Genomic DNA, 20,547 nt, shown 5'->3' on the forward strand with positions numbered 1-20,547 from the left:
GATCAAATAGCATAAATAGATCAAACATAACAGTCCAATATCTAAGTTGCATGATATATCACAAACTGAATCCAAGCAAGGGTTACCAGAAAACTCCTTCCAACTGCTTGCCTCCAGATACTAACCCAGAGCTATGGTCTAGAAATAGATTCAGTAAAATGATGTGTATTTTCACTGTTTTGTGCTAGAGAAATTATGTGTAGTTTTCCTGTTTTGGGCTCGTCAAATGGTATATTGTTTCCCATTTTTAGTGTATGGTCAGGTTAGTTCTAGAAAATTTCATTACTGCAATGAAACATCCTATAGTCAAGAATGTATACCTGCAGACACAAAGGTTGCCTTAACACATTCTGACACCTGAAGTCAAGGTTGGCTTAAATACAGCGTTGTTGTATACTTTCAGATTTGTAGCCAAATAAAAAGAATATCTATTAAGATCTCTTAAAAAATAATTTTTTCTTCATATGATATACAGTAATTTATCGTATCATTTTCTACTCTTATAAGTTGTCATGGTCATCAGATCTTATATACATGTATACTCCACCCTGTGGTAATTAAGTCACATCAACCATACTAATATTGTAATCTATTGTCAAAACCCAAACAGCGTGAAAAATATCGGAAAATGATTCCTAACATTGGAATGAAGTTGGCGGAAATTGAATAGAAATAAACAGAGCGACTTTGAAAGAAACTAAGACCAACAGCAGGTTGTCTGATTCAACATGAATAGGCCATGCTGTAATCCGTTAAAACATAATCAAAATGGCTTTGATCTGGTCGGGAGAAAGAAGGTTAATCCCACATGTGTCATTGTAAATCGAATTTAATAATTTCATGGCGATAATGTCAATATTTCTCATGTTTACTAATACAGGGGGATACAAGCGGCTTAACCATTTGACAGGGAGTCAGAAAACTTGATTATCAAGGTACTGAAGTGCTAATACAGAGAACTGGCTGATGAGATACCAAAACTACTAAATATAATGTGGAGTACTGATATAATGGCATTAATATCAATTTTTATTTTAATTATAAAGAACACAGTTTGTGACACCTAATGCAGGGGTCATTCTTTGATGTTCAACGAGATTCTTTGTTTCTAATACAATATGCCATCAAACATTAAAAGTATTTCCACAGTACCAACATAAGTTATTGTTTCCAAAAAATTGACATAAACCTAGATTTTATTCACCAAACCAACCTCACAAAAATGACCAGTTAAAACAAGATTCTCAGAGAATTATATAAGCAATATATGATACAATAAGGTTTGAACAACTGAAATTTATGACTAGCCAAATCTAAGGACCATACCATAACTATGTACCTAGATCCAATTATGATGTTCTTTATTTTATCTCAAATCTTAAGAACAACTGAATGATGTTGAATGACAGATGGACTGTCTAACTGATAGACTCAAGAATTGGCTGAATGGTTGATGGACTAACTGACTGGAGGACTGGCTGAATGGTTGATGGACTAACTGACTGGAGGACTGGCTGAATGGTTGATGGACTAACTGACTGAAGGACTGGCTGAATGGTTGATGGACTAGCTGACTAAATGAATGGCTGACTGACTGACTAATGTACAGAATGAAGGGCTAGCAGATTAACTAGTGGATGGACTGAATGAAAGATGGACTAATAGATTCTATGATCGACAGACAGACTGATGGAAGGACTGATGGACAGAGCCTTAAACTATGGGCATAGTGGAAGCAACCAAGGAATGTAGAAACTGATATGAAAGGCCTATTCATAACCTAAGCTTTTCCTTAGAAATTCTTCAATCATCATGTCTTTACTGGATCAATAAGGTGTGGCTATTTGTTTTATCTCAATAATTACAGACACTATAAATTTCACCAATAATAAAATTCTCAGATCAATATGTACACAGATCAGCTACCATATATAGTATTACACTATCTGTTTTGAACCATAAAGTTATGTAATATGGCTTAAAATCTTCCATTTATAATTAATTTGCAATTATGATTGACACCTTAAGCTGCTTTTGTCCATTTGGTTTCATCAGTTGTTTGAAGAATCTTTGTGGGATTAAGGGTTTTGACCAAAGCAGATGGGGTCTTAATTATTCCTTAAAAGTGCTGAATCAAGCTGATGAGAATCTAACCATGATTAGACTTGTACTTCTTTAAGGTGTTTTATCTTTGCTTAAAGCAGTCAATTTTTGAATACATGTAAAACAACCTTAAAATCTTTTATATTATGACCATCATCTTTACAAAGTTTTATGACAATTGTCTGTAATACACAGAAAACTCTTTTTAAAACATCTACCAATACTTTATTTACTATTTTCAGTTAGTTTTAACAACAATAATCAATTTGTACAGTTTATAAAAAACATATTTTAACCAACATCTTAACCAAGTTTTATGATAACTGATCTGATTAATATCAAGCATAAGGACAAACTTTCATAGACGAAAAAAAAAATTTGAAAAATATAAAATCCCCCTTGTTCAATTCAGGGTCAATATAAGCAGTAACATGGCAGGTGTGTGCCTTATATTGGTAAAGCAAGGATTGAAGTGGTTTAAAAATGGGAAAGCAAATTTTATGTAGTTGCATATGTGCAAACACCTGTACAATTATGCAGAATTGTCAAAAACATGTCTCCAATATTTTTTGTCTTCCTCTGCTTCCCTTCTTTAGTCATATAACTTCATTATACCTATGTTATTGTTTACCTGAATGGAACTGAAATACCAAATATTTAAAAGAAATTAAAAAAGTCCTTGATTCTAAATTAAGAAAAAAAAATTAACATTAAATGAACACAAAATCTAAATATACAATTTATATGCAAAATTTCTGTACTGAAAACAAAGCATAACTTCTCATAAATTATGTGTGGGAGGCAATATATCATTTATTTTTATATAAACTGCATCCAACAATTTACTAATACCAAGAAAGCCTCCAATATATATTTTTGATACACATGGAAGCTATTTTCTTTGATGAGATATGATATATTTATCAGATATTTTATATTATTTCAATAACAGATCAAGTTGGAAACTAATGAGCTAAATTATGACTATATTTCTAACACATGGTTGAACAAACTGTGGTGGCAAAATAAACAAACGACCTTGGATGCTTCATAAAGAGTCTAAATTATATTTATAATGATTTTAACAGTTGATATTCAGAAATATAATATTCTTATAGCCAAAATTAGTCTTGTCAGATGATTAACCTTTGTGGTTTTTCCAAACTCTTACAAATTAATAAGTTTGAATGACTTTCTGGTTAAGATAAAAAAGATAAGTCAGAAGAGAATGTTTTGTTTAGAGAAAAAGTACTAGCGGTTTGGTTGATTTGGAGTTAGAAAGAAGTCCTCCAATATACTGTGAAAGTACTATTGTTTGTTGGGTACCAATTTTCATGGTTTTTGTGGGTAGTCCAGACCATGAAATTTGGTTCCCAACGAAAAGGAGATTCCCATTAATGTGTATACTGAAAACCTCAAAACCACGAATTCAAGAATCCACGAATTAAAGTACTATCACAGAACTATACATGAAAATGTCTATGACTGAAAGGTCACTAATGTCAATAAACCCAGCAATATATTTAAGCAATTTGATATTTGAGGTAAAAGTGTAGTCAAGGACATGCAAACCCTTGAGTTTTAAGGTAAGGAAGTCTTGGAATTTAAAAGATCAAATTGTATAAATGCCACTGATGTCAAAATACTATTATGAATAAGCACATAGGCACAATTATGATAATGATCACTTTAGCATGATTAATCAGAATCAAAATGCCACATTTAATACTGGATATGCTGTTGGATTTTTTCCATATTAACAAGGTAATGCCTAAGAGCTCACAGGCAGTTTATGTGAAACACTGCATAATACCAGTAAACACAAGGACTATCTTTACTTCTTTCACGTAAGTGATAAATATCATACGAGCAAGATGCTACTAGTAAATGATTTCTTTTAAATCATGTCGAAATATGGGCAGTCTTTGTATTGTGCCTAGATTAAAATGTGAACTGTCATTTTTTTATTATGTGACTGGGAAATCTACTATGATTATCCCAGTGGTACATTTAGTCACATTACAGCCAGAAAGTTAAACAACAGCCCCACATATACCAAAGTGACATCGCCCACTGTATTTTGCAGACAGAAAATTCTCCTCTGAAACAAGTTACCTTTGTGTTGACAGTTCTATCAATAGACACATTAAACTAAATAAATATGTCATTAAAGTCTGTCTTGTTTGTCTTCAAAGACAATTAGTTGAGCAACAAGAAAGAATCAATCCCATAAACTCCACCAATTGAATCGGCTGCTTTAATCTAGCATGTTTCATCTCATTACAATCATTTTTTTTTCTCAAGTTTAAGTTCCAGCAAAGCCGAGATTAAGAAATTTTACTTGACTGAATGGAAAATTGATGACCTTATCATTTAGATAGTCATCAAAGTTATCTGCATTTTACCTGAAATTACCTGTAATTCTACCTGAAAAATTAGCACTGTGCAAATTATGTAATACTTTCAAAGTAGGTTAATTCACAAGTTGCATGTCAAGATTAAATATTAGAACACGACAGGCAGAATGAAATTGCAGCAGCAAAATGAAATCTCTTAAGTGTAACACACAATGCTGTTAACTTTAAGGCTTTAAACAGTCTGATTTGTAATCTGAAGTTCTAAAAATTAGCCTAATAACTGCAAACAAATTCTGCATATGATGGTACAATATAAAATTTAGAATGGAAAGATATAAGCAGTGGTTGAAAGAATTGATATGGCAATGGACTAATGGCTGATCCATCTATTGTTCTGATATTGTTTTCAATGTATTTTAGTAGAGTTTGAGTTGCTCATTTGCTTTTGTTACTTTGTATGTATGATTTAAGTTACTTTATGTTCTTTGTTTTGTATGTCTGTTTTCCATGTCTGGTCTTTGTCCCTGGATTACATTGTGATTATCACTATAACCTTGGTTCCCTTGATTACTCTTTGATTACCACTATAACCTTGGTTCCCTTGATTACTCTTTGATTACCACTATAACCTTGGTTCCCTTGATTACTCTTTGACTACCGCTATAACCTTGGTTCCCTTGATTACTGTTTGATTACTGCTATATCCTTGGTTCCCTTGTTTACTCTTTGATTACTGCTCTATCCTTGGTTCCCTTGATTACTCGTTGATTACCACTATAACCTTGGTTCCCTTGATTACTCTTTGATTACGACTATAACCTAGGTTCCCTAGATTACTCTTTGATATCTGATAAGTTTCTATTGTTTTCAATATATCGTCAAATATGACAAAATTTGTGACACTACAGTCTGATCTTGAGAGAACAGAAAGTTAAATTATAAACCAACTTAATGGTCTTACTAACCTCTCCTGTATCAGACAAATAAAGATTCCACATATGTTTAAGGTACCCAGAAGTAAAGATACATACTCTAATATAGCAATGTTTAGAATAGTAGTAATATGCTTAAAAAAACCTTCAGACAAAAAGATATGACACCCAAACCCACTGTCATATAGTCAGAGGAAGTAGAAATGACTTGTTCCCCCAGTATTTACAATGTTCCAAATCGACAGGAAACAATAAACAAATGTTTGCATGCATACTATTTATTGTTAGATTTTGTTTGACCAAGTCAATAGTAAACTTTATATACTAACTATAAATTTAAAAGGATAAAAGAAAAGCCGGTTAAATTGCACCAGCTTTTCCTTCGACATTATTGACATTGGATGAAACAATCAATTCAAGTTTTATTTCTATAAACAGTCCGATGGCTGGTCATTTTGAAGTGGCTGAATCGGGCAACTGTGACACAAAGACTTGCGACCTTTAGAAAACTGTAAGTTTTAAATGGAACAAAAACTATGAGATTGGTAAAATAAACAATTGTTTGAAAAAAAAATAAAACAATTCAAAATCTATAGATCCATGGTCTGGTCAATTATACATATAATATAAAGGTATAAATGTCTAAACAGATCTAATAAGGTCATAAAATGAGACTTAATATAATGGCTTCAGTTACATTTAAAAAAAATGAAGTCAGGTTTCGTGAACAAATCAAAGAAAACCAATCACAATAATAGTCTTGATTCAAATGTTAAAAAAATAAAATACTGAATTGAAAGTAGAGTGAGAAAAAAAAACAACACATACAGGCTGTGAGCAAAGCCCACTATAGAATACCTGAACTCCCCAGCCCAGTCACTATATGGTCAAAATATGAAGAAAGAAAAAGTTGTAGATGGACAGATAACATGATAACTATAGATCCTCCCACAAAGAGGAGATACTCAAGGATTTAACTCTTTGCAATAATAGTGCTTAGATTATAATCTGATGTTACAAATCAGCAAAAGTGTTAATTCAAGACATAAGTTGTCAAAATTATTTCTTTTTTCAGTGCATTCAAATCAAAAATTAACTTAAAAATAATTGATTCATACAATATCAATCTAATCCTGAAATTAACCACTTGTCATTAGATAGATACAAACTTCATGCAAATTAAATATTCTCATTTTCTCATATTTTTCTGTAAAAATAGAAAGCCTTAAATATAATTTATGGGAAAATGTACTAGATAACTTGAAATCATTTGGAGTGCAATTTCTAGATACATTTGTAGTGCACTCTAATCTTGTAATTTATTTTGAACATTACAGTAGATTTTTATTCACAATATCATTACTCATTGTCCTTCCTTCTCAATATGTATTTGTCTCAGGAATATATTTTAATTCACTTGAGAGTGACCTCCCCTTAAAGTAAGTTTTTTTATCCACCAAAATTAACACCTGGAATCTGTCAAACCATACAGGAATGAAATACATCAATATTAAAATTTTCTTAGTCCTTCTACATTTTATAACTCTACTTCAATTCTCAATTGAACTCATAATGGACCAAATTGTATGTAACACCACTTACAAAAGTTGTCTAGAAGTATTAAAACACAAGGAATAGTCCAATAATTTTCCTTAAAAAGTGACTAATTAGAATAACCCATCCCACAAAAGGACAACTGATACCAAAAATATCCAATCAATTTTTCAACAAAATGGTCCATTGTGAAAACTTTACTAAACACTGACCATTGTCTAAATTCTCTTTGATCTTTTCTCTGTATAAGATGTTAATTACGTAACAGTCAGGTAAAAATACCTGTTAATGAATCCTGTCAATATTGAAAATCAACATGATGTAGATTTCGCTCTGGGTGTTATTGACAAAGTCCTTCTAAATGGGTTTGTAAATAGAGTATTTATTGTTATTGTAAATAATAGTTGAATTAGATAATGTTATTTACTTATTAAACCTGTTATTTCTCACATGTCCTAATTGTTTGCACCTTCATAAAATTAACCACCTGGAACAAAAGTTTCCTAACTATATGTGAATATTGACAAACATTGAGTAATCTGCTTTCTGATATAATACAGATGAATCAAATTTTTTAAGGTGTAATATCTAACAGGGATTAAGATATCATTCTTTTAAGAAAACTAAAAACTGAATAGCTTCTCTCATAAACTGCAGAGACAAACTGGCACAAAAGTGAATTAAAAAGGACTCCAGCAATAAGAACAATACAAGTTGTTCATACATATAATACAGTAAAGGAACAATAGCAAAAAAAAACCACCAATAAAAGTGAGATAATTTTTGTAAGGATTGATGAAATCCTTCAAAGCCTCATCCAGTAATAGTCCTAAATGAGGTCATTCAAAGATCCAAGTCTGATATCTTGATGAGAGGGGTCTCTGTCAAAAAAATTGTGGAAGAAAATATTTTATTTTCAGAGAATTTAGTGCACTAAAGAAAAAGCTACAGTAAGAAGTTAAACAATCTAGAATTTCGACCTCTATTTGAAAGGGGCACTTTTTCTATTTCCCTTTAAAAGAAGAAAATGAGAGAAACCATAATACTGGTAAATATATTCTCACAACATGCTAATGAGAATATATGCTATGTATTTCTCCCAACTGCTTATCACTTAGACAATCTAATAACAATTAGTAAATAAGCACCAGTAATTACCTTTTAGCAAATGCAACAAACTTTCCCACAATTATAAAAATTTCTCACATCCGAAAACAAACACAGGTGCTCAAGTAACTATAAAAATCCTAATACACTTCTCATCATAGAAGTCCACTTTGTTTCATACATCTTCAAAATTCTTATCTATTTTACTTCTGGAATTGCAATCAAACTGAAGGATTATTTCAAAAAATATTCATCAGGAGCCAAAATTTGAGAGGAAATTTATCAGCAAAAAAATAAAGTTATCAAAGAAGCAACTGCCAGGTATGTCTGCTACTGACAAGCCAATGATAAGAGCAGACGGTTACATGGAGGGTGCACCTGATTACTAAATATTTAACATATCATCACATTGAAATAGGTATTAAATATATCTAGCAATGATGACTATCAAAAACATATCAACATGACCCAACAAAGTCACCACTTGACCTATGGCTGTGTTTTGAAAATAATAACCTTGAAAAATTAATTGTTTGCTCCAAAGCAACTATTTTTGACCTCACATCTAGAATTTTTCTCAAGCAAAAAGACATATTTTTTACCTCTACATCTTGACCACAGAACTTGACCTTGACCTCTGATGATTTTAAAAGAATACATTTCCCAAGAAGTTCATGCAGCAGTCTTCAGAATAAGCAGAATAACATTTCATTAAAGATATGAATATGGATTAACGTTTTTTTCTCAACATTGATTATCAGTTAAAAAATCATCAAAAAGTTTCAGATGCCAGTAAAGCAATTCCAGATATTGAAATCTTCCAAGTAACAGTACAGGTCTCCTCATTTACCACACAAAAAATTACGTCTGATTTCTGTATATTAAAAAATTATGGCAAACTATGTACTTAATTCTTAAAATAAAGACATCGGAGTACAGAAATACTGTAACAAACTGAGCTTTAAAGTCATAAAAATTCAAATAAAATATAATTACCAACAAATCAAACTTACTTGTTGATTTGGATGAAAAGATACTTTCATAATTTCTTCATATTTTAAAAGGAATTGTTTATCAATACATCTCCATTACATAAAATCACGGATCTGTTAAAAAGACATTTAAAAAAAAGCAACATAATTTCATGTACAGGCAATAAAATATCGTAACAGAGCAAGACACACATCATCTCTTATTGATAACTTCAGATTTTGATGCATCACAAGGTGTGAAATAATCGGCACATCAAAGAGCTGCCGCAGCTACAAGAGATGTACCATTGTGAGATGGGTAACTTCAATCGATAAAATAAAGTATTTAAACTTTCAGCTTATCACTTTCAAATACACTTTGATGTTTTTGACTAGTTTACTATTAAAACTATAAGTTAAAAATCTTAATTATGCATTATATGAAAAAATAAAATTAGCTTCCTTTCTAAATTACTGCAGATTATTGCCTTGGTTCTATTTTTAATTCAAATCACGAAATATTGGGTATTCTTTTAAGTGTATCATAGCAAACAGCAAAAGTATTTTTACTGATTCCATATACCAATATGCATATTTTTATTGACATTTTTGGTTGTTGCTTAAGTCATATGGTTTATCTGAATATAAAGGATTACTCAAAATGATTGGAATTCACATGGGAAACACCACTTAAAATATAGAGGAACCAACTGTCATTCATTTTTAAACTCGTCTCCAACTCCTAGGTAATGTTTAAATGTCCTCCACAACACCAAACAAATTTTGAAACTGGCACTTGTTTCAATTAAAAATCTTTTGAGTATATATTTTATTTCATCCATCTTTTTGACTAGCACTTTAATGGCACTGATATTTTCACTAAACCTAAGTATTGGTTGGAAAGTACTACTTTTTCATTTGGTAAGGTGTTTAAAAGTTCATTATTAATATTTGACAAAAAATAAGAATTTATATTGAAATTATTACTCTCTCATTAATGTATACAAGAGAGCTACAAATTCACAATTTGAACCAACACACAATATACTGCAGAAAACTATTTTTATGAGGTCACCAATTTTAGTGGATTTTGTGTTTTGTAAAACCATGAATTCAACTTTCCAAAGAAATAAAATCAAGAAATAAATCCTGGTAACTCCATTTTATCATTGTTTACCATGGGCTAGTCTTTTTATGTCGCATTGTTTTATCCTGAGCAATAGCAAGGGAAAAATAACGACATATATGGCAGGCCTGTAGTAAAACAATGCAAAAATAGGATTTTCCATGATTTATTTAGATTCTTATAGGACTAGTTTCTTCATATTTTTGAACAGATGCAGCCAATGTGTTGCAGGAAATGTTGGTATCACTTTTTTACCACAGCTGTCGTCTAAAGAGCTTTGAAGAATGTCATATTAGAATATCTGCTGAAGATACATAGGCTGTACCCTATAGTCATGAATATTAGCAGTTCTACTACAAAAGTGAACATATCTGAAGATTGTAACGAAAAAACTATTACAAAAATTAACACCTTACCAACATCACCAAAACTGAAAGTAGGGTTTATTAATTACTTATACATGGGGTCATTTTTTTTAGATCTGAACTTACCTTTATACATTACAACAGTGTGGTAAGGCATACACTGCCACATAAAATCCTTAATTGATAAACATGTGCAGAATTCTGACCATACCTGATTTCCCTAAGGAAAATATTTTCATTCATTAAGTGTTCAAAAACATTTGATTTGCAAATAATCTCAAAAACTTAGTTCTATTTAAGTAACAAAAACTTATCATTGTTTTATTCTATATTACCCTTCAGTTTACGAATTTTATAGCACTCAAGTACGTGTTCCTACAAACATGGACATAAATCATACAAGCTACCAATACAACTTGTATTTTAAATTTAATATCAATCAAAAGATTTGTCATTGGTACTTGAGAATCACTTAGACAACATCAAACGGGGAAGTTTTACAGGAGAAAGATTGAGAGTTATAGACTAGAGAACATTTCAGATAGACCTTGGACGGATCAAAAGCAGAAATGTTTGGGTCTGAGTCACATCAGCTTATCAATATTAAGGAGTGTTTTAATGCAACAGGAAGTGGTCTACAATTCTAAAATAGTCCCACTTTTAAAGCAGTTAACACAGGCACTGACTACCTCAAAAAGGGCAGTAGATTACTATGTGAAGGTTTAATGAAGAAAGAAGTGAATACAAGTTGGACCACTCTCACCAGATTTTCATAAAACTTAAACGATTCAATAAGTAAAGTGAAAATCCTGAAGTGCCAATAAAATGGAAATTAATGCAGTAATTTCACTCCTTAACATTGTCCTGCCAAAATTTCACAAAAGATTACAACATGTATATCAATATAGCAATGAATGATCGGGAAAATCTATACAATAAATAGGATAAACAATTTGTTATCCTGATTAACCATAATATGATCACGTGTGCCAAGAAAGCATTCAGATTTTACTCCCCACACTCTTTATCTACGCAATATTCTACACTTGTGACCATAATTCACTTATTCACTCATTCCAATTTATTATCCACTGAATTATAATCTTATAGCGCATTTGTAATTAATGTACTTTTTCCTAAAAAAGAAGCTGGAATAAGATCCAATATAGACTAATTGTATAATTGTATAAATATTATTACAAGTACATAATGCTTCCACTTGTAGAAAATTGGTGGCTAGGTTTTGGCCCAACATAGAAAGATTAACAGACAAACAGACTGAGAAAAGATTAAATTAATGGTATGTAAGTATGACAAGACATCCAAACAACTATTCCTACCAACAAAAGGTCTAGAGTACAATATCACTGGTGGTCCAAACAATCAATACAAAATAATGCAAATATACACAAGAAAAGCAAACATTGCATAATATCATCAGGTACTGTTAAAAGTGTATGTGAAGTACCAAAACAAAGCATAAATAGATAACATATGAAGCATACAGAGAATGTACTAAACCTTAGAGAGTGTGACAATGTGTTAAATCATGCACCCCACACCAAGAAGTTTTACCATTTAGAAGTTTCCTGTTTCTTCCTTCTATGGATTATTTTTTTCACTTCAAACCTGTTGATATAAAAATCTTTGTAAGTGAAAATACAACACCAGCAGGGGACATTACTTGCCATTCTTTGTCAATTGTAGTAGCAGGGAATCATTTATTACTTGTATTCAAGATGAAAATGGGACTGTATTAACATTTTAAGTAAAATCCTGTAACTTTAATGGGCCATTTTCATTTTTTGATGGGAATATGGCCCATGGCCCCTGCCTTTCCATATCCTTGTTTTAGACATGGAAATGACAAATTTTCCAATAAAAAGGAGAGGTACAACCCCCTGCACCACCCCCTGCTTTGGATATTCCATATATTTCAAAAAATCTTTTTGTTTTACTTATCTTACACATCAGGTAGATTATGATGTAACATTACAAACATTTTCAAATATTCCATAATATATACTTTTTAATATAACTTCTATGTACAAATTTCTATGCAGTTAAGGGCTCACTTTGCTCACATTTTAATTTTTTTTACCATACACCTGAAGGTACTTTGCAGCCGTAAATTGGTTTGAGACTGATTTCTTTTTCACTTCCTGTGCAACAGAGACTAGATTGTTTGTACCAAAAAAGTGGTTATGAGGTCTGCAGAGAAGATTAGCAACTCTTTTCATTCAGAAGGGAAAGAAATTTTAAATTTTATGATATTTACTTCTAGTTCTAACAAGTTACTTTTACTCACAACAGAACTAAATTCTACTGTACTATTAGAATATTCTCTTCAACATAATATGATATAATGTCATGTTCTAAAATACATCTACTTAAAATTAAAACCCTATCAATTTCACAGAAAAAGTCAACTTAGAGGTCACATAGACATTAAAAGACAATGACGTTCACCTTAAAGAGTAACACTGAAACATAAGTTACAAGACTTTAAACTTTTATCACTAATTGTATTCTTCAAGTTCAAAATTAGTATCTATTTCAAAGTCCATATTAACCAGCTAACATTTAAGAACTTTAAGTATCAGTCTTGAAGATAAATTGTAAAAAAATTTTTAACTGAATAAATGAAACTTGCTATAAGCTATAAATAGTAAAAAAGACCCTGTTTGATGTTCAGGCTTTTCTTTTCAGATCAAAGTAGACGACCGAAATTTGATTGATGACAAAAAATACTTTATACCAAAATTAGTTGTCTATTTGCTCCCTGTATTTGTTCTGCTAATATTTTTCTTGTTATTTGATGATGACAATGAGATAAAGCCAATCTACTTATGGACACTCCAAGACTTATCAGAACAAACAGATACCAGAAGTTCAGGTCAAAATCAATATACTTAAGCTACTAATTACCAGGTAAAACTACCAAAGTAAAGTTACCTGAGTCACTTTCTGGGAGAGAAAAAGTTTCTCCTTGTTGTGATTTACAATAAGTACCCACCTCCATGTACATCTACAATAAGTACCCACCTCCACGTACATCTACAATAAGTACCCACCTCCACGTACATCTACAATAAGTACCCACCTCCACGTACATCTACAATAAGTACCCACCTCCATGTACATCTACAATAAGTACCCATCTCCATGTACATCTACAATAAGTACCGTACCCACCTCCACGTACATCTACAGTAAGTACCCACCTCCATGTACATCTACATTAAGTACCCACCTCCATGTACATCTACAATAAGTACCCACCTCCACATACATCTACAATAAGTACCCACCTCCACGTACATCTACAATAAGTACCCACCTCCATGTACATCTACAATAAGTACCCACCTCCACGTACACCTACAATAAGTACCCACCTCCACGTACATCTACAATAAGTACCCACCTCCATGTACATCTACAATAAGTACCCACCTCAATGTACATCTACAATAAGTACCCACCTCCACATACATCTACAATAAGTACCCACCTCCATGTACATCTACAATAAGTACCCACCTCCACATACATCTACAATAAGTACCCACCTCCATGTACATCTACAAATGATGCCTAATCTTTCTATTAATTTTCATCAAGGTTCATCAGGCAGTACTTTCAAAATGGGAACATGCAAAAACCCTGACATTGGGAGATCTGACCATTGGATGAACAGACAATCAGACAGACATGGTGATTTTACTTTGGTTGCAGTGGGTATACATGTAACTACATGTGCTTTTCTTCTTTCCAGATTTCATTTCGACTTACGAATATTCAATAACCTAAGAAAAGGATAGTACTAATAAATATTTCAGAAATTTTGTCATGGCAACATTACTGCCAGTAACTGAACATAGCTAAAAGTTCAAAAGTGTACTATAACAAGTAACGGTTGAATGATTTTCTGCCTCATCATGTCATATACCCATCAAACGGGTGTAGATGTTACCGAACACTTCAACCAAAAAACCTAGAATCCACAAAAAAACAACAAATTATCATTTTAATCAGTGACATATCTATGACAAGATTGACATTACATCCCAAATCTATTTAATCGGTCTCATTTATACTTTGGTTGGTAGCAATTCCGGCAGGTTTCACATTTCATTTATTAGTAAAAACATGCTTGACAGTGAGTCCCTATAGATGACTGGGTAGGAGAATTTTTTGTTGAATAATGAAATCTGATACTGTTTAAATGTTAAAATATGGTTAAAATAGCCCATATTTTCAATTAGCTCCAATGAAAGTAATTTATATAGTGAAGTTTGATAGGACTGAAATTTTATTCTAAAGACCATGTAATGTGGCCCAATGGGGCGAGCCATCTGAATTTAACTTCACCTATGTAAGTCAGATGATATGAGAAACAAATAAAATCAGTCAGCAATTGGTCCTAAAACTGAAAGTGATCTCAACGAGTGATATCCCTCCTCCGCAGCAATATTTTAAATCCTAAAACTGTACAATTATCCTCTTAAAGCCTCTGATAATCATCCTTCATGTGCATCCACATATAAAACCCCAAAAAAGTCATGAATTTTTCCCTTGATGCAGCTATTAAGAAAGCTTACATAGAGCATTTACCTCTGCAGTCTTGGATATAAATGATAAATCATATAACCCCCTACCTATTATGGAAAGTTTCCTGCTTTTGTAAATAGGACATAGATGTGCAAAAGTACAGTACCTCATTTTTTTAGAATTTAAAAGCTACTACGCTCTCTAATTACATGTACCACAATAATATAAGTAGTCGGAAGGATTTCATCAAAATTAGAACAAAGGAATTGCAAACATTTTTTAATGATTTTCATTGAGTATTGAAGGTATATGCAAACCTTGCATTATGTCTCATGGATATCCATTGACAGTGAATTAATCTTAAATAGCTATATAGATGAAACATAACTTTAAATTCACTAATATTGATAAATTTTTTTCTTCATTATTTCATAACTTCATTGAAATCCATTTCAATGCTACCTCCCAATTGAAATAGGCATGTCAGTTTCAGTTTCAATATTGAAATGAACGATGCCAATCTAAAACTGTATCAAATTTACAAAGAATACAAAGAATTAATTATGAAACCATAAAAGGAACAAGTAAATGATGAATATACAGCAATTAATATTTGGTATCAACGTTTCCTCAAATCTATCCACTAATACATCAAATGATATTGATAGTCTTTATGGGGACTCTTTGTTAGGAAACATTTAGTTATCTTTTTCTATCATTTCATCAAAGAGCCCATTTAACTCAAAGTAAAATGAGTCAGATATTGTTCATACAGGGATATGAGTCACTCAACTTTTGATATGTACAATTTTTAGAACATTCTTATGGTGGGCTAATTCAAAACCTAAATGTTATAATTAGGAGTCTATACTATCAGGAATTCCTGGCCTCTGTCTATATTGTTTGGTTTTCACTTGCAGTTTACATTTTTATGCTGCTAATATATGTGAGGGCAAGTATTTTGTTGTACTTGGTATAATGTTGTTTTGCGGCCAACTGTAGCTTGCCCTGTGGTCATGCAGCCTGTCTTGTGGTGCAAGGTACATTGATGACCCATGGGTGGCCATGAGCTGACATTTTTCATCCCGGTGATGTTGTTGCCTTTTTGACATCTTCACCATACCCATTCTCATTATATATGTAGAGGTTCGCAAAAGACTATTATCAGATCCTCAGACATTAAAATTCGAGATGATCCAGGTATTAGTCTTTCTTGAGCTAACATGTCACTAGAGGGTAACTAGAAAATATCCAAAAAGTGGAAACATGACCACTACTGTACTAAATCCATATAGATCAAATCTACATATACAGCCAAAAGTGTGGTTTACAAAATGTAAGTATCATATGAATCAAGCATATGATAATCATATGTGACATACCATTATCACATGATTATCATATGAAATTTCATGCACAATAAACATATGTTTATCATATGTTTCTATGCAATGTATATGAGAATCATATGACTATGTTATGATGATCATGTGCATTGAGCACCATATGATTAATCACATGTGGCACATTTGGCTTCATACCAAATTGCACTAGTTATAAACAACCCCCATACAGTCGAACCTTGATGTGTCGAACTCGGATTAGTTGAAATGTCAGATAACTCGAAATAATTATAAAGTCCTAGCAAAACTCCCCTTACTCCAATACAATTTTACCACGGATGACTCGAACTCGGATGAATCGAAACCTCGGATAACTCGAGGTAATCAATCAGTCCTCTCAATAGCACTTCCAGGTTAATTAACCCTGAAGTCAACTAATTAGTCGGAGAACTGATTGCTTTATTACAAACCATGATCGAAGTGTGTTTTAACTATGATTAGCGTGGCTTTAAAAATTAATTTGTTGACACTCTTTATGGCTGGATTTGTGTATTTTATTAATTTAAAATTGCGCGTGAAGAGAAAAGAAATTAATTATGTTAATTACACGACGGAATTCACACTAACAGTGATATCAGATATTTTAATATTTTGATGAATTTTAAAAAAAAAATACAGATAAATTGTACTGGTATCTGACTTTTTAATGAAACACCAAACAGACCATAGTAAATGTATTTCAACAACTACATTTGTTTCGTTAGTGAATTAGAAATTTTATCGTAATAATGTACAGCACATGGTTTGACAATACTCCTGATTGTGTGTCAAACAAAGCAGCATTTTATGAACTACAATGTTTTCGATGTAGAAAAAAATAAAAAGGAAATATCACGAAAACACTCGGTGCCATTCAGGATTTCAAAAATGATATACAACATACAAAAAAATATCTTCCGATATGAAATGCAAGTCATTACGAAGTACCGTGTAAAGTGAAGTACATGTACAAGCACAACACATGATGTAAATCATTGACCAAAATCTCAGATGTATGGTCCCTTCCACTTAATGAGGTTCGACTGTAGTTCCCTGTTTATCTGATAGATCAGCACCATAAAAACTGATTTGCTCAATGTGTCATAGTTTTCCTTTCCTCTTTCAACTACCCCAGACTTGACTTTCTACAAGCAACTTTGGTGGGTGTTTCTAGAAAAGCAGAGGATGCTTACCCTACCAGTGCACCTGGTCCATGCTCCCAGTTTTTAGTGGAGTCCAAGTTGCTCATTTAGTTTTGTTAATTTGTATGTATTATTTTAGTTACTATATGATCTTTGTTGTGTTTGTCTGTTTTTCATGTCTGGTCTTTGTCCATGGATTACATTCTTTAGGTTCCCTTGATTACTCTTTGATTTCCAATAGAATCTTGGTTCCCTTGATTACTGTTTGCATAAAAAAAACACTCACCTGAAAATAGCTATTATGTTTCGTCTCTGTGTCAACATGTTGTTTCTAAGGTCTGAATGTCTGAATGCTTCTGGGTTAACTCATTTAATTTCAAACAAAGTCAGAAAACATTACAAGTCATTAAAGCACCCAAATATCTGAAAAACGATAAATACAAAAAGATAAAAATGTCTTTAAAAAAAAATTGATCAAAGACAAGGTCAAGAATATGGACAAAGCAGAGTACAGATACCAAAACCTAAACAAAATGTTCGGAATTTCCTAATACTGAAGTTTGTATAGTAGCTAAAATTAGCAACATTCTTATTTCATAACGATAGAAAAACTCTAGCTTATCTTCAATTACATTGAGTACCTTTGAAAATGTGCTACATGTATGTTATTTCTTTAATTTTGTCAATCACTATTTTTATATAATGTGACTTGGAAAGTGAAGGAACCCCCTACCCCTATATGACTGCCTTGGTATGTCCTTGGCTTGAATCACTGAGGTGAAATCCTAGTATTGATAATAATGTAGAACATAAAAACCATCAAAAAAATATTTATCTATTTATTAATTGTCGAGGGAATAAAATACTAGTTACAAAGAACAGACATACAGACATTTCACCAGCCTGGCAGGCTGGAAAAATTTATGAAAAAAAACCAAGTTGCCTAGTATAGGAGTGTGGATGCATAAATAGGATAGCTAATTGGAAAGAGTGAATAAAAGGATAATCATTTGGTGAGTGACTAAAATATTATCATAAAGAACACCTAGATTAGTGTGCGGAACTTGCTCAGCGCACGAGTTAAATCTTCAAGTGTTTGTTCTTGGCACGAGTGATTCACGATAACCAACTGATTATCCTACTTATTATATAGATTTTTTTCAGATTTTATTGATATTTTCAACATGAATTTTCAATTCTGTGATTGGTGGATTGATATCAAAGTTGTAATGTTTAAGCCGGAGAAAGTCAAAGAGAGAAATTACCAAATTTATTTCACAGTGTGAATTATCGAAATTTATAACACAGGGAACATTCGATAAAACACTGCTATCTCAATAAATATAGGAATTTATGTATCACAACTCATTCTTTTTTAAAAACTTGAAAGTTAATGAAGTGTAAGAATTTGACTTATGACCAATAATTACTGACAGATCTAATTTCTTTGTCATTATGGATGAAGTAAATTAAATCTGATGGCATCTGATCACAAAATATCATCACAACTTATCATATTTCTTTTCATTTCTCTAATTTCGCTTTCTCACCGAATGACAGGACACATTTGAGCTTAACAGGGACTGAAGCAAACTTTTAAAATTTTTTGTATATAAACAACAGTTATTTTATTGTCAAACTATTCACTATTGACTTTGGCTGAGCATACAGAGATTTTCTACAAAGGGGTATGTTTGGTTTACATCATATTCATCACTGAAAATAAACATGGGTCAAATCAATTAAGGATTTTGCAAAATTATACAGGACTAAAAATTTTTGTCATTCATCCATGCAAAACATAGAAACCTAGGAGCCAAATGTGTTCTGTAAATTGGACAAAACACTTGATTTCATAACGCATTTCATTGCAAGACATAGAAACCAAAGTGCAAAATGTGTTCTGTAAATTGGATAGAAACACTTGATTTCATGACATATTCCATTGCAGGACAAAGAAACCTAAGTGCAAAATGTGTTCTATAAATTGGACAAAAGCACTTAATTTCTTTACATATTTCATTGCAATATATATTGACCACAAGGGTCAACAACTCAAATATTCCAAAAAAGGAAAGCCTTGTGCAGCGAAACAAAGTTTCAAAACAATATTTAGTTGGTCAGAGCATGTGGCAAATATGTTAAGACTGAAGAACCACCTACAAACCTCCTAATTTATTGAAATTACTTGAAATTGCACATAAAAAAATCTTTGTGATGTCATTTTGTCAGTAAAGGTAACATTATATTTTTTTGTCCCGGCTTGTATTATTTGTTCACTTTACATTTCAAGATTCTATCTACATCCTTGAATTTATTACAACATGCAAGTTTTTGTTGATAAGATAAGCAATTCATGCTACCAGTGTAAACATACAATAACATATTTATTCCATTTTTTTGTCCATGAAATATTAAGAGACCACATGAGTTGAACACTCTATTCATTTATTAATGTTGATTCCACTATGGCAATCCATAGACAAGTAACCATCAACAGAGCATGATTAGAACAAGAAACAGGACAAAGACAAGACCAACAAGCAACTTGTAGCTATATGTACCCACCCCCACAAAAAAAGTTCAAGTGCAAAAGTCCAATAATGCATGTAAAATTTGTTGAATCAAAGTGGCGGCTCAATATGATCAACTACTAATGATGACTAACAATCCTACAAAATTTGAACAAAATCCTTCAACACGGTTTAAGAGGAGTTGCATCCACAAGTATTTCCATGTCCCCATCTGCATAACGAGGAGTGAAAAAAAACAAGACATAACCCAGATTCACTACTGAATATATAAGCAACCAGGACTCTACTAAAAACTGAGAACATGGATGAGGAATAAATGGAGTATGGAAGAGTAATCAAGGGAACCAAGATTCTAGCAGAAATCAAAAGAAAGCAATCCAGGGATAAAGACTTTGACAGGGAAACAGACACACACATCAA

The 20,547-nt window shown here is 32.0% G+C and overlaps 1 protein-coding gene and 1 long non-coding RNA gene across 4 annotated transcripts in view; one reads left to right on the forward strand and one right to left on the reverse strand.

Moving 5' to 3' along the window:
• The window catches only part of LOC148618026 (hemicentin-1-like), a 125,407-nt gene that overhangs the window by 89,640 nt on the left and 15,220 nt on the right, over nt 1-20,547 (reverse strand). Inside the window, exon 2 of one of the 3 annotated variants that reach the window (XM_088585828.1) lies at nt 17,880-18,016. The gene's annotated coding sequence lies outside the window, so the exon portion shown is untranslated. Of the gene's footprint in view, nt 1-8,104; nt 8,249-17,879; nt 18,017-20,547 lie in introns of those variants that run through there. The other 2 variants (XM_088585841.1, XM_088585831.1) reach the window with 2 other exon arrangements.
• Nucleotides 9,868-14,256, forward strand: LOC148618028 (uncharacterized). The gene is made up of 3 exons (XR_015922614.1): nt 9,868-9,945; nt 11,741-11,815; nt 14,140-14,256. It is a non-coding gene; the product is annotated as an uncharacterized LOC148618028 (long non-coding RNA).

Source organism: Perna viridis, chromosome 5, assembly GCF_037379345.1.
Source record: "Perna viridis isolate PV_CMFRI_1.1 ecotype Kerala chromosome 5, ASM3737934v1, whole genome shotgun sequence".
NCBI lineage: Eukaryota > Metazoa > Mollusca > Bivalvia > Mytilida > Mytilidae > Perna > Perna viridis.